Source organism: Equus caballus, chromosome 7, assembly GCF_041296265.1.
Source record: "Equus caballus isolate H_3958 breed thoroughbred chromosome 7, TB-T2T, whole genome shotgun sequence".
NCBI classification, from domain to species: domain Eukaryota; kingdom Metazoa; phylum Chordata; class Mammalia; order Perissodactyla; family Equidae; genus Equus; species Equus caballus.
The window spans coordinates 83,162,107-83,175,517 of NC_091690.1; the positions used below are offsets into that span (position 1 = coordinate 83,162,107).

General features: G+C 46.4%; 1 long non-coding RNA gene across 1 annotated transcript; it reads left to right on the plus strand.

Moving 5' to 3' along the window:
• The first annotated feature begins 8,385 nt into the window (after positions 1 to 8,385).
• Positions 8,386 to 11,870, plus strand: LOC138925292 (uncharacterized). Its single transcript, XR_011441226.1, has 2 exons — positions 8,386 to 8,615; positions 9,678 to 11,870. It is a non-coding gene; the product is annotated as an uncharacterized lncRNA (long non-coding RNA).
• The last annotated feature ends 1,541 nt before the right edge of the window (positions 11,871 to 13,411 follow it).

The following is a 13,411-nucleotide window of genomic DNA, read 5'->3' on the forward strand; positions in this document are numbered from 1 at the left end:
AGTGTGTAATGGTTAGGACTCAGGCTCAAATAGACTTGAGTTTGGATCCCAGGGTTAGTTGTTAATTGTCTTATCCCTCTGTGCCTTCATTTCTCATGGTTCTGTGCCTCCATTTCCTCTTGTGTACAGACTGGATAAATATAATACCTACTTCACATTGTCATTATGAGGATTAAATGCGATAAAGGATGAAAAGCACTTTTCCCAATACCTGCACGTAATAGATGCCTCATAAGTGATAGCTATTATTACTGTCGCCATCATTGTTATTGTTGCTAAGTCATCTGCAGTCCGGTGCACGAAGTGGTGACCAAGAGTGTGTACAAGATCAAGAACAGCCTGGGCCCTCCCTCTGTAGCCTGGGCTCTCCCTCTGTAGCCTGGGCCCTCCCTCTGTAGCCTGGACCCCGAGGACACTAAATGAAGTTGGCAGTGCTAGAGGGGGCTTTGAGCTTTTCAATTCCTAAAGAGCTACCGGCTGGTCTGCAGTGGAAGGAAGTTCCTATGCCAAGAACATCGGTCAGTTAGTAGAGCCGCCATTTTGTTTCACTCAGAGTTTTTCTGGCTCTAGACCCTCTCATGACAGAATTGCACTTTCTGGGGGGCTCACTGTGTATAAACTTTTCCCAAGGAGAAAGTCTCCTTGCCCCACTAGGAGAAAAGTCGTTTTCCGGACTTGTACGTGTTCTTTGGATTGGAACCTAAATTCTTAAATTATAAGGAAAGTCCCTGCTGCCAAAAGCATTCATCAATAAATGATGAGAGACTGGACAAGATAACAATAGAATTCCAAATAACAATTGAGTTCCTCTGAAGAACATGACTATTTTTTTGTCCAAGAAGTTCTGTTAGCCTCTTGACATTGAAGCTACATGACTGGGAAAATACCAGTAAGTGTTCCAGTGACAGATTTCCTTAGAATAAATGACTGGGTGCCCTTTATCGAGGTCTTTAAAATGCTGCCTGAGCAGACTCTAGCCCATCGCACCTCTGGCCTGAGAATTGCGGTGTTCACTTACAGGCAGCCTTGGATTAATGGGTGCATAGAAGGTACTCCGTGAGGAAGACCCTTCTTGCTGCTTACAGACCTTAAGTACGAAACTGGTTTCCAGAGTGAAGATGAAATCAGAGGATTCCTACCAGTAAAGAACCTTAGCAATACCCGTGGGGACCTACGGGACTGAAAGTTACTATTTTCAAGACGTGTTGATGACATCCTGTTGGTTTAAAATAACTAAGTCCACGGAGTCTAGTGTTTTCTGCAATGTTCTAAGCTTAATGATGAGAGAATCCATCCAAATTAGCATGCTTTCCCTCAGCAGGATCCAGGACACTTTGTGCATATGTCCATCAGTGGCATCTCTAACCCTTCAGTAGGCTGATCAACCCCAGAGGAAAACTGAGGGAGCCCAGCACCAGAGAACAAGGACTGGATATATCAACTCCATGTTTTGTTTCCCTGTGGCAGGGTCTCGTGGTCCAAACCCTGACACGTAACCCATATCCAGTGCTGCTGGAATAAATTTTTATAAGGAGCAGAATCGGTTCGATGAAGTACTGATTTTAATGAATACAGGCACGTGTTTACCCCCAATTTATCCTCTGCCTTTTAGCAATAAAATTTGACTGCATCTGAAGGAGATTTTCATAGTTCTATAAAGAAAGGCAGCTTATAGCACTAAAAGCTTACGGTTATTCAGAGAAAAAAGAAAAATTTAAGCCGGAGGTGGTTAAAAAATATTTCCCATATCCCTTACAAGAAATGAACCATCCTCTACCCACGCCCAAGGGCTTTGAGATTTGCAACAGGAAATCCTCCTAGTGCTTGACACTTCCATTTCCACAGTGACTGGCACATCTCAGAAGGACAGGAATGCCTTTCTTCTGAGTTTCTTTGCCGCATTGTCATTATTATTGCCATCACTGTTAGGTTAGGAACTAGTTTTGCCTAAGCACCAAACTGTCAAAAACTCACAGCCTTCGAGGCTAAGTTATCAGCACACCTATAATGGATCTTATGTTATCATTGTTGCATTTTTATTTCTATCAAACTAGGAGTCTCCAGAGATCTTAAAAGCTCCCTCCAACTTTGTGAACAGAAAAACATTCCCAGGCTCCATAGATTCCCCCAGACAAATGAAAATGTTATTACTTGGCGAATTCAGACCCCAGTGTTGCATTTGCCTGAACTAATGAGAAGATCTCTTTCTACATTGCCGTCAATCTTCCCTCTAGTACAAGCAATTCCATCATCCTGGAATGGAGACTTAGATGCAATGCATGGTGGGCTCTCAGTAATGGGGGCCAGCCATCAGAAGGAAAAGTACTGTTGTGGGCAATACTCTGAGCTCCTGGAGGTAGGAACTGCGACTTACCTGCTCTCCATCCCCCAGCACCTAGTAAAGGATTCTTGGGTGCTTGTTGAACCTCAGCCAGCTCAACTGAAGAGGCTGGTTCCAGCAAGGGCAGTTGGGTGGTCTCAACTCAGGTCTGACAGGTATAGCTGATTCTGCACTGCCCTAGGCAAGGCCAGGCCATTGGTGGGGTGTGGTGGGTGGGGGAGAGAGGGCAGGGGTGATGGAGCATTGCAAAGGGAAGGCCTTGGCACTGGGGAGATGCATACAGGTAGATGGTGGCAATGCTAGCGGTCCGTCCATTCCTAGCAGGACTTCAGCCTGTATCTTGGGAGAGGGCAGTTCAGGAAGGAGATTTCGGCACCTCTCTACCACCATCCCCAACAGGGAGGGAAGAAACTGAACTGGGTGTAAGTCCCAACCACAGAGACAGGGTTTAAGTCAGGCCCCAGTCATGCAGACAGATTATAATACAAGGCATGGTTGCCACGCAATGACAGGGCAGAGGTTGAGGCAAATGCCCAGTCTGACAAAGTCTACTACTGAACCAGGAAGTACCAGGCCTGAGCAGCCCACCAGACAAGCAGAGCTCATCCTTGCCAGTCCCAACATCCCTGGGAGTGACTTAACTCCAAGTGCCCTGGTGATGGGTAAGCTATGTCCCAGTCAGGAACGGCTAGGGGATTTATGAGGTTCTGGACCTGCAGGTGAGAGGAGCTGAGTGAGGCCAAGACACAAGCAGTGGAAAACGTGCAGTCCCTCCCTCACCTGTTTCCACTGAGGATTCAGAAACATGGAAGTTCAGGCTCAAATTGAACCAAAACAATACCTTCTGGAAGCATAATTCTTAATCAGAGCAAGAATGATCTTGCTCTGAATTCTTTCCTTTTTTATTTGAAGGAAAAGAGCAGGTTGTGCAATATCTTTCTCTAGGCAGCAAATCTAAGCTCTTGACTCCTTAAGTGTCTGGCACAAGGCTTGGGAAGGTTGGTGAGTGGGCTGGATGTGTTTGCTTTGGGGAATCTTGCCGGGTGTCAGCTATGCTCCCTCAGTGTAACCAGGCAACCGGATGATTTTATCAAGACTGCAAAGCCAGAAAAGCTGGCCAGCTTCCGTAAATCAGTGCTCTGGGGAAAGGTATGTTGGTGGCTTCTGGGAGGTGGTGAGGAAAGGACAGAAACCATTCACAAAGCCAAGGCACAGAGAGTAGAAGAAAGAGATGACAGAGCTCATCATGGGAAGAGGAAAGACTTTTTCATTAAAGAGTCATGGTGCCCAGGAGTTAGTGATGGATGGACGTCTTGAGGCCAACTGGAGCCTTAAAAAGGACACACTGAATCTCAACCCCTCTCTCCTCCAACCATCATCCAACTCGGAGTTTTTTAAGATTATATTCTATACCCATTGTATCAGTCAGAGTTCACAGAAAAAGAGACTCCTGGGGCTGGCCCCGTGGCATAGTGGTTAAGTTTGGTGCAATCCGCTTCAGCAGCCCGGGTTCACAGGTTCAGATCCTGAGGCTGCAACCCACATACAAAATAGAGGAAGATTGGCACAGATGTTAGCTCAAGGCTAATCTTTCTCAGCAAAAAAAAAAGAGAGAGAGAGGGAGAGAGACTCCTGCAGGTTTTTCAAATAGAGAAGGTTTTAATATAGGGAACTTAAACACATACACAACCATCAGAAGAGCTTGAGAAGCAAAGATCAGGTAGCAGCTGCTAGAGTTCATGAAGTCAAGAAGGGACCGGAGCCGGGAAGTGGCTGCCTACAGTCTCCGCTATCCACAGCTCAAAGCAAGTGACATGGGAGAGTGTCTGGAGGTGCTGCAGACCCCAGGAACTGCAGAGAAGCTGCAATCTCAGCCACCTGCAGCAGGTGGTTCACAGAAACTCACTTGGAAGAGAATAATGGCTTCTCTCTTCCCGGAGAATAATGGCTTCCCCTCCTCTACCATCCTTCAACTTTCACATGAGTTTACAGAATCTAACCCAGAACCATCCCGGAGAGGAATTCTGGAAAATGAACTTGCAGACTTCTCTGTATGATGATGCAATGATGGAGATAATGAGAAGCAGACACAGAAGATGCAGAGCTAACAGCAAACAATCTGGCACACCCACTGAGAAGGGAGGTTTTGCCAATTTTTTTATCCTTGGTGTGTGACTTGTAGATTTGAAATTTTTTATATTAAGTCCATCTCCTGCCACAGGCTTGCACTGAGTACTTGCAAAATGGTGGAGATTGCTAACTCATGGATTCACTCATTCTCTGAATACTTGCTGAACTCTTACTGGGTACCAGGTGCTTTTCTGGTTGCTGAGCATGTACTGGTGACAAGGCAGACAAGGGCCCTGCCCTCAGAGGCTTATACTCAAAGAGTAAACAAGCTGAACAAGGTAATTTCTTTTTTCTAACAGCTTTATCGAGGTATCATATACGCAGCATAAAATTCACCCATGTTAAGTATACAAGTCAATGGTTTTTAGTAGATTTGCTGGGTGGTACAACAATCATCACAAATCACTTTTAGAACATTTTCATCCCAACAACAGTATCCTTCATGCCCATTTACGGATAATCCCTGTTCCACCCCCCAGCATGATCTATTTTCTGTCTATAAATTTGCCTTTTCTGGACATTTCATATAAATGGAATCATACTAGTCCTGTCAATTTGAGATGAACGTGTGATTTAAGTGAATCAGAGAGATGTGATGGAGTAACTGAGGCAGGAGAGGGGTTCAGGTCTTGAGAAAGACCAACACTGGCGCTGAGACACACCTTGTCAGACAGGTCAGGCATATACTGTCAAGAGCATGAGGTAGAGACTGCATTCATTGCTATAAAATACACTAAATACAGCAATATACTATGCTAAAGTCACGGTTTGGAGACGCTGTGAGGATTACACTACACTCACAATAATCATCTTATAGAGGCAGTCAAGCCCAAGCAGAGCATGCCGTGGAGACCTGTGGGATGTTAGAAGCGCACATTCTGGTGGAGAGAACTAGGGAAGAGGTTGGGAGACTCCGTAGAAGGGGATAGAGAGCTCTATTTTCTCTCTAAAGAACAGAGGCCTCAGATTCCACTGACAAGCACGGCCCAACACCTACCAGAACACTCAGGCACGAGAAGAGATGGAACCAATCGAGAGCATCGGCCTCAATGCCTCCCCGCCCCGGGAGCTAAGCCAGGGTGCCGCCGATGTTCGGCTCTTGAAACAGTGTAGAGGCGGCAAGGGTTAAGACTGGAATCACCGTGTTTCCATCCCGGTTCCTACACTTCCTTGCCATGGATCTGAGTTGCTGTTTCCTCATCTGCAAAATGGGAATAGAACTCTTACCTTGCAGGGCTGTTTTGAGGATTAAATGTGGTCATAGAGCTAAGCAATCAGCCCAGCGCCTAATACATCAAAGGTCTCAATAAATGATACAATTCGTTATCTTGAAGGCAGGAGCAGCCAGCTCAAGATCCAGGTGGGTAAAAGTCAGCATGAAGTGAGGTACCATTTGGTAGATCAATTTTGACTGATTTACGTACTTCGGCCACCACATTTACATAAAAAGACAGATACCAGCGCTGCTCCCAGGCAGAATTTTAAGTGAAATGACTCATCTCTCAGAAGCAGCCAGGGACAGGGGAGACTGAACTGATTCTGCAAATGCAGGAGCTCAGAGCACAAGGTGACCATGAGGTTGAGAGCCCCCACCCCACCAGGGGATGCACTAACATCTTAGGAGTCCACTGGATGTCCACTGAGATGGAATGGGGAATGGAGCCAATTTACTGAAGGAGTAAGAGACCCAACAGACACGAGGGTTAGGGCAGCTAATATTATTATCATTATTATTTATTACTATCATTCCCCCACCACGGCCCAATTTGGCAGATGAGAAAACTGACCAATAAGAGCTAGGCAGACAAGGAGATTGAAAGTCTAAGAAACTCCAGGCCTTGAAAAGCCAAAAACCTGAAGGTGGGGACGGGGGCAAAAACTGAGTGTTCCCGTGACCTGGGGAGTCTGGAGCATAGTCCTCACCACATCCACCACCATCTCTCCAAATTCTCTTCTAGGACTTTTTCTGAAAAAGATAGAGAAAAACCCTAAAAGGATTGTCCTTAGCTAGTCACCTCCATTAACAGGAGGAAAATGGCACCTGCGGCTCCTGCTGGCTCATTGCTTGCATGGAGCCTCAGCTCAGATTCCGCTCAGCAAACAGTTCCAATGACATACAAGGAAATGTCCATCACTTAGCCCCAGGGCTTTCCTAGGGTGATATTAACTGGTACCAACTAAGGAAAAGCCAGCAACCAACCATCCTTCTCCCCTATCTTCCAAGGGGGCTGTTTTCACTTCTTTTCGAAGTCTGGAGAAAAGACTTTTGAGGCAGGCTGTCATTGAGATGGTACCCACCCAAGCCCAGCCTGAATGAAGATAGCACTGGCCTCCTCTGAGAGGAGAGATGATTGAAGATGCTCCGTGATTAATAGACACAAAAGAATATGTCATCCACATTCAAGAGCAAAGCCTCAGCAGTCATCAGAACCAGGTGTAGATCCTGGCTCTGCCACTTAAGCAAGTGACTTAAGCTCTCTGCCTCAGTTTCCTTCTCTGTAAAGTGGGAGTGATAACAGTTCCTGCATTGTGGGGTTATAATGAGAATTAAAAGAGAGAATCCATGCTAAGCACTTTATAGAGCACCCGTCACATTGTAAGTGCAGTAAGAATTGGTTATCGTTATTACCATTCATGTATTCACACATAGTTGGTTGCCGTGCACCGTGCTGGGGGCCGGGCCGTGGGCGCACCTGGTGCGGTGGTGGGAGAATGAGCACCTGAGTTTCCATTCGGCCTCTGCCTTTTCTTAGTTCTTCCAACTTAGTCAAATCCTGTAAGTTCCTCAAGTCAGAGTTTCCTCTCCCAGAAAATGAGAGTAATAGCATATGTATATCCCCAGGATTCCCATGAGGGGTAAACAGAAAAATGCCTTTGAAAGGCACTTTGAAGGTACAAAGAAGAGCTTGTTAGTCATCTGTGGATCACTGGCATCCTGCTTCTCTTCCTTTCCTCACTTGGTCTCCTCCTTTTGGGCCTATTTTCTTTTCTATTTTGGTTTCAACCAAAAGCAAGTGAAGGGAAGGATGGCAAATTGACACAAATCTCAGGCCACTTTATCAGATATTGCTAATCCTATGATATTTTCAATGAGAGAAAAAAGTTGAAGATGTGATTGCACGGAGAAGTAGTATATTTCCACTTTCCAGAATAAATATAAGTTAGTATGAAAAGATCAGGTTTTGGAATCAGATCTGTGTTCCAAATTTAGAAAATCCTTATTCCACCCTCTTTATACCTGTGTGACCATGGATGAACTACTTAACCTCTCTGAGCCTCAACTTCTTCATCTATAAAACAGGAGTAAATATACCTAACATATAGAGTTGCTACACTTAAATGTAAAATAGGTAAAATACAGTGTCTAGACAAATAAGGTGTCCAACAAGTGGTAGTTATTCTTTTTTTTTTTAGGAAGACTAGCCCTGAGCTAACTGCTGCCAATCCTCCTCTTTTCGCTGAGGAAGACTCGCCCTGAGCTAACATCTGTGCCCATCTTCCTCTACTTTTTATGTGTGGTACGCCTACCACAGCATGGCTTGCCAAGCGGTGCCACGTCCACACCCGGGATCCGAACTAGCGAACCCCAGGCCAACGAAGTGGAACGTGCGAAATTAACCACTGCACTACCGGCCCAGCCCCAGTGGTAGTTATTCTAAACTGAAATGTTTATTTCAAGTCTTTCAAGTCCTGAATATGGTAACGATTTTTCAGGACTACCAAAATCTTTTTATGAAATAGAGCAAGACTCAAATGCAACTTCTTCATTACACTCCCCTTCTCTTGAGACTCATGCTTCTTGCCTCCCCATCGCCTTGTACCTCATCCAATCACTAGATCACACATAGCTCCTTGTGACATCACCCAAGCTTCTTGCTTTCAAACTAGCGGTGTTGTCCTTCACAGCAGCGTGTATCTACTGGATTACTCACTCCCCAGAGCCAGCACTCTATCGGTCAAGGTGTGCTGAGTGAGTGCTACTGTGTGCAAGCACGTACTCTGCAAGGTGCCAGGGACAGGTGATCATAGAATGCGCAGTCCCTGACCCCCGAGGGAGACAGACCCATCACAGTGCCCTGGACCATGGCTCTGATGGACCAATACCCAGAACTCTGTGAGAACCAGCACTGGACAGCCAGAGAAGGTGACTTTGGGCTGGGCCTTGGAGGATGGGGAGTTTGACAGGTGGTCCAGGGAAGGGAAGGACTCTAAGCAGAAGGAATGAAACGTGCAGAGGTATAGAGACAGGAATGGTGAGAAGTCCGGTTGGCTGAAACATGGTAGGTTGGGAAAGTGGTAGGAGAAGAGACTGGAGAAGCAGTACAGGAAAAGATGATAAAGATTCACACTAGAGCAGTGATGCTAAAGTAAAAAGGAAGAAAAGGATATAAAAGACATTTCTGAGGTCACATCATCAGTTCCTGGCAACCAAAAGCCATTGGCAGAGGGATGAAGACGAGCATCTAAGATGCCTCTCTGAGGGTTGACCTGGAGGGTTGTGTGGGTGGTGGCTCCGTTGACTGAGATGGAGTCCTAGTAGCAAGAACAGGTGGAGGCACAAAATTTTCAGCTCAATCTGATATATGTCGAATTTGACATGTATGTGGGAACCTTCCAGGCCAAGGCAGGTTCCCAGACAAAGGCGTGTCCAATGTAGAACTCTGTTGGAGCTCTGGGGCCATGTGGGCTGAAACGCAAGTCCTTCTTGCTGATCAGTGGCCAGGTCCAGTACCAATGAGACCCGTAGACGTATCTGGACTGGACAGAGGGTTTCATAAATGCACTTGCCAAAGTCATAGGGTAGAGAAGGCGCTCCTTATACCCTGCAGCTCCCGGCAAAGGGAGGAGCTTGTGGTAGGAGCGTGATGAATCACACCTACTGGGCAGACTCTCCTGGCACAGCTCTCCTCTCTACCCACCTCATCCTTTCTATCATGTTCACATCTTTCTTCCTTTCATCTCCTCCTGCTTCTCCTTTGCAGCTCTTAATGAATGCTTGATGAATCCTGGCTTAGTGAATAGGCTAGACTTTCCACTTAGAAAACAAGCCCTAGCTTTTATCTTCCTCTGTGGGTTTGGGTTTGCTAGAATTAAAGTAATGTTAGCATGATTTGTCTGGATTAGCAAGAAGACTTCTGATCCGCTCCTTTGCAATATTCCATATTTTAATAACTTTAATAATTACTGCTTCCTTCTTCTAATTAAGAGCTTAGAGACAGAGACCTTGGAGAGAGACCAAACCAGTGGCGATTGGTGTTGTGAGAGTGGAAGAAATGTTTGCACAGCAGAATCGACATTCAGAGCCAGCTAAGAAGCACTCGGAGTGCAGTTCTGCGAGCTTTTATTGTACCCGCCGTGGACAAGGCCCCGAATGCTAGAGATACAGATGCAGCAGGAGATTCCTCCATCCTGTTTGGGGTCCAAGTAAGATGTCCCAGGTTGCACTCTGACAACAACAGCATAAATTCCATAAGAATATCCTCCTGGTAACATGCCCCACAGACACCAGAGCTTAGGGGAAGTCCAGTTCCAATTTCCGGGGGTCACTGGTGGCTGAGCAGAAGTTCACATTGAGGAGTTGCCTTCAAACCACAAAAGTGGCTTCAAGTCCTCAACTCCAGTAGCAGCTCTGCATTTTAGGGTGCAGCCTCTCCACCGGAAGCTAACCTCAAGGGTCCAAACAGACCCTCGGAACCCTCAGGCTGACTTCTGCCCATTTCCTGGCTCTGCATGGGTGTAGAAGCCATGATGAGGGAAAGCTCTATCCTCTGGTCACGGGGTGAGCCCTGAGGCTTGGCAGAGTGGGAGCTCTAGAGGGACAAAGCGCTGTCCATGCTGGCAAAGTGTCCCTTCCCTGAGAGGCAGGCTGGAGCTCAGGGGCCGAGGTGGCTCTCCTTCTCCTGCTTCAACCCAGCCCAAACACAGTCTTTACACAGTCTCTCTTTCTGTTTGAAGCCCAGACAGGGAATGAGCTGGTCTGGGATCGGTTTTGGGGTCCTCCACCTCCTGGACCCAGAACCACCATCCTCTTCCCTCCCAGGGCTTATCTTCAAGGCCAAGCAGCTTTTATTTTGAACTCTCTCGCACAGGGCTTTGTTACGCCCTCTTCCCTCACTCAGACTATACCTCCTCCACTAACAAAGTCCATCTTTAGTGATTCCAAAAGGCTTTGTCTTTCTCAGCATTACACTGCAAAAGATTCCACTGCCTCCGCCTAAGGAACACCAGTCTCAGGGAGTCGGAGGTGGCCTTCTGCATCCCTCCCACTGAAGAAGAGAAAACAACACACAAATTCAATCTCTAGTGGGGCACCCCTCTTTGGTGGCCCATCAAACCCCAGAGATAAATTTGATGCTATCTTTGCCTCAAAAACTCCAGTCTTTTGCAGGAATCAGACATGGGCAATAACATTCTTATGAGGCAAGATAGACTATGTGCTAAATACAGGTTCAAAAAGCCCTCGTTAATTCTGACTTGGTGAATTGGGGAGACTTTCACAGAGGAGGTATTTGACCTGGTTCTTTGAAGATAAGAAGGAGTTAATAGATGGATAATAAGGGAAATGACATTCTAGAATGGAGGTGCAGAATGAGCCCGGCAGGGAAGCTTGAAAATGTGAGCTTTACTTGGAGAACAATGAGGGGTCCAGCATTGGTAAGCAGCAGCGTTCATCCTGGGACTCGAAGCTGACATGTATAATGATGTCCCACCACGAGAACTTGCGTGCTGTGGAAGCGGGTTGGGTCTTTATTTGGGAGGGTTGGAAAAGCACCATGACAGGTTCCTCAAGAGCAGAGGGACCCGATCCTTCCTCAGATGAATGAACTTTGGGGGGACTGCTGCTCATCCGCGGGAAGCATGGAGAAATTAACAGGCCACCAGCTTGGAAGCTATTGCTACCTGCCTGGAAAAGAGAGACAGAACCAGGCTCAGGGCAGCAGGAAGCAGAAGGAGAGACAGTGCAGAGAGAATCAGTAGGTTTCTGCACCTGACTAGCTGAGATCTCACTGTCTGGGGGTGTGTTTGATCTTCTCACCAGAGTGCAAGCCCCCCGAGGGCAGGAGCCACGTCTTACTCATCTTTGTGTCCTCAGAGTTTAACACAGTTGGCTCTCATTATAGTAGAAGTCTTAACCTGGTAGCCTTACGTGAGCATCAAGGTAGTCTGCAAATCCCCCCAAAATGATATGCAGAATTCTGTGTCTGTGCATTTGTGCACCTTACTGTTGGAGAGGGTCTGTAGCTTTTATCACATCCTCCAAGGGCCCTGTGACCCCAAAAATGGTTAAGAACCACTGCTTTAGAAATTTGTCACCTTTGTAAATGTTTCTGACTCTTAGTTTCTGTTTTTATTCCTTCTCTAAGTACCAACTTCCTATTAAAAAAAAAAAAAAGAAAAAGACAGGGTCAAAAACATTAAATGGATGCTGTGAACATTATCACATTTTATTTGTAGTAAAAAATCCAACACATAAATTCAGCTGTGAGTCTCAGTTATGCTGAAACTCTGAAAGGCGTTTCCCCTGCCCGTAGCTGACCTCATTCTCAGGTAGCGCGCACTGTTTCAGGACCCGCTGTCTAATAGCTGACCCTTCTATAAGAATGTGAATCCATTTTAATTTGGACTTTAGCTTCTGCAGCAAGTGCCTTTGAAGAAGCACCTTCCTGAGAATGCCAACTTGCACCCTTCAATTACGACCGGATAATTAGGATGGAGGCTCGCCCGCCGCGCATTCCATTTCTAGGTGGGTGGAGGGGGACAGGTGTGGCCTTTCTGGGCAACTGACACTTTCACCAAACATTGAAAGGGATCATGTTGTCCAAATCCAGGCTGAATGAGGAGTTTGTGCCACTTCTTCATGCCAGGGGGGCCTGGGAGATGTGGCTTGGATGCCAAACTAGATTTACTGTGATATCCCAGTGATCTGGGGGGACGACATAACAGGGTAGTTAAAAGCAGGGCTGGTCGGGAGAATCTGGAACACAGGTTCCCCAGAAGAAGAAAATAGCCTCTGACCTCAAGAAAATATGCAGTCTGGTTGGAGGGATAAGATACACAATTAAGGGAGAAAGAACCTACCTGACAAAGGGACAAGGAAGTGTGCACTCAGTGCAAGGTAAATTATTTAGAGAAGGGGAAGGGAGGTTGTAGGAATTCGGAGAAGAGAGCTGCCGCTGTGTAATGAGGTGCTTAAAAGGGGGGACATAGGGGCCAGCCCAGTGGCACAGCAGTTAAGTGCACACATTCTGCTTCAGCAGCCCAGGGGTCACCGGTTCAGGTCCCAGGTGTGGATGGCACTGCTTGGGAAGCCATGCTGTGGTAGGCGTCCCACATATAAAGTAGAGGAAGATAGGCACAGATGTTAGCTCAGGGCTAGTTTTCCTCAACAAGAAAGAGGAGGATTGGCAGCAGATGTTAGCTCAGGGCTAATCTTCCTCAAAAAAAAGAAGAAAAAATGAGAGGTCAGAGGCGAGGAATCAGCATGCTACACACACGCTCCCAATTAACTGAGTTTCTTTTCCTCTAACAATCAGGAAGCACCTATTGTGTGCCAGATACAAGACCAAGTCCTTTTAAAAAAATTGTCTCTCAACCTTCTCAACCATCCATGAGGTAGAGATTATTAGCCTCATTTCAATGAATGAGGACTGAAGCTCAGAAAGATCAGATAACTTTCCTAGAACACACAGCTATTAAGTGGCTGAGCCAGAACGAAAATCCAGGTCGGTCTGACTCCAAAGACTAAATTCTTTCCACCCAACACCATGTCCCTAAAAAGCTACTAGGACAATGTGGATGAACCTCAAAACGTTATGCTAAGTCAAAGGTGTCAGGCACCAAAGCTCACTGGTGTGACTCCATTGATATGAAACATGCAGAATATGTAAGTCTGTTGAAACGGAAACCTAGTGGTTGCCAGGGGCTGGAGGGAAAGGGGAA